This window comes from Rhagoletis pomonella, unplaced genomic scaffold, assembly GCF_013731165.1.
Source record: "Rhagoletis pomonella isolate Grant_MI unplaced genomic scaffold, Rhpom_1.0 Rhpom_scaffold_00002, whole genome shotgun sequence".
Lineage (NCBI taxonomy): Eukaryota > Metazoa > Arthropoda > Insecta > Diptera > Tephritidae > Rhagoletis > Rhagoletis pomonella.
The window spans coordinates 91,180,553-91,182,448 of record NW_023458556.1 but is presented as its reverse complement, the minus strand read 5'-3'; positions in this window follow the sequence as shown (position 1 = coordinate 91,182,448).

Here is a 1,896-nt window from a genome sequence, read left to right as displayed (position 1 = left end):
CAACAATTCTGGTCTCAGTGGTCTACTCACTATTTACAACGACTTCAGGCACACGTCTGCGAGCCCGGTGGCCCAATTATCAATCTTCGGGTGGTTGGTGCTTGGTCCTGTTACTTCTACAGACGTACAAACATTCAAAGCCCACCAAGTGACATCAAAACCTGAGAACGAAGAACTCCATGAGCTGATTACTAGATTTTGGGTGCAAGAGGAGCTTCCATCTGGCTCCCATCATCAGAACACACCAGACGAAGATGAATGTGAAGCACATTTTAAAGCGACGCACTTACGAGATCCGCAAGGGAGATATATTGTTAGGCTTCCTTTGAAATTGCCCTCAGAAAACCTGGGCCAGTCCCTTGACATCGCTCAACGGTGCCTTCAACGGACATTTGCTAGATTGCAGAGGAACAATGATTACAAACTACTCTACGACCAATTCATGAGTGAGTATGAACGTCTTGGCCACATGGTGAGGGCACCAAATCTTGCAACACCCTGTTCGCCTCACTATTATCTGCCCCACCATGGCGTGCTAAAACCAGAAAGTTCCACCACCAAAATGAGGGTGGTTTTCAACGGTTCCAGTCCATCATCTTCTGGGCTTTCGCTCAATGACATCATGCACACCGGACCAAATTTGCTTCTCAATATCGCCGATGTCCTCATTTGGATACGGCTTCATCGGTACATTTTCGCAACAGACATCACTAAAATGTATCGGCAGATTAAAGTACATCAAGACGACTGGGATCTTCAGCGGATTTTGTGGATAAATGAACATCTCGAAGAGGTACCTTATCAACTTACAACAGTGACTTACGGCACAAAAGCAGCACCATTTTTAGCTGTACGGGCACTTCTTCAACTCGCTGAAGATGAAGGACACAGGTTTCCGTTGGCTGTCTCATCATTAACCCACGGGCGGTACGTTGACGACATCTTTGGTGGGGCCGACACTATCAAAGAACTACACGAAAAGGCGTTCCAGTTGAAAGAGCTATGTCACGCGGGCGGATTCCCACTTGCAAAGTGGCACTCTAACAATATCGAATTAATGCAAGCGATACTTTCAAATAAAGATTTATCCGAACTAGTTATACTTGACGATTGTGCAACAAAAATACTTGGATTAAGGTGGCATCCTGGAGAAGATCGCTTTAAATTCACATGCCATCCAGCTACTCGGCAAAAATCAATCACGAAGAGACACATATTATCTGAAGTGGCTCAGATATTTGACCCACTCGGCTTCATTTCACCGGTCATTATCACGGCTAAAATCTTTCTACAAGAGCTATGGCTGCATAAAGTAGGTTGGGATGATACACTTTCATCACAACTCTCATCAAGGTGGTTTAACATCAGAGAAGAACTTAGTAGTCTGGCGAACATTTCAATTCCACGGTGGCTTCGTACAGATCCAAGTTCAACCGCCACCATCCACGGATTTTCGGATGCTTCTCAAATAGCAATGGCGGCTGCAGTATATATTACCGTCAATTCACCGTCCACAGGCAAGGTGACGTCACTAATCTGCGCAAAAACGAAGGTAGCACCTCTTAAACGGCTTACCATCCCAAGGTTAGAACTTACGGCAGCGCTGATACTTACACAACTCACAAAGTATGTCCTAGCCACGATTAAGTTGGACATAGACAAAATACATTTGTGGACGGATTCGGAAGTAGTTCTCACGTGGGTCAAATCTCATCCTTCCCGGTGGAAAGATTTTGTAAGAAACCGAGTCTCTCAAATTCAAGACCTTCTACCAAGTGCGCATTGGCAGCATGTTCCTGGCTCACAAAATCCGGCGGACTGTGCATCACGGGGGATCACCACATCACAGTTATTACACCATCCTCTCTGGTGGACAGGACCAACTTGGTTGCGAGA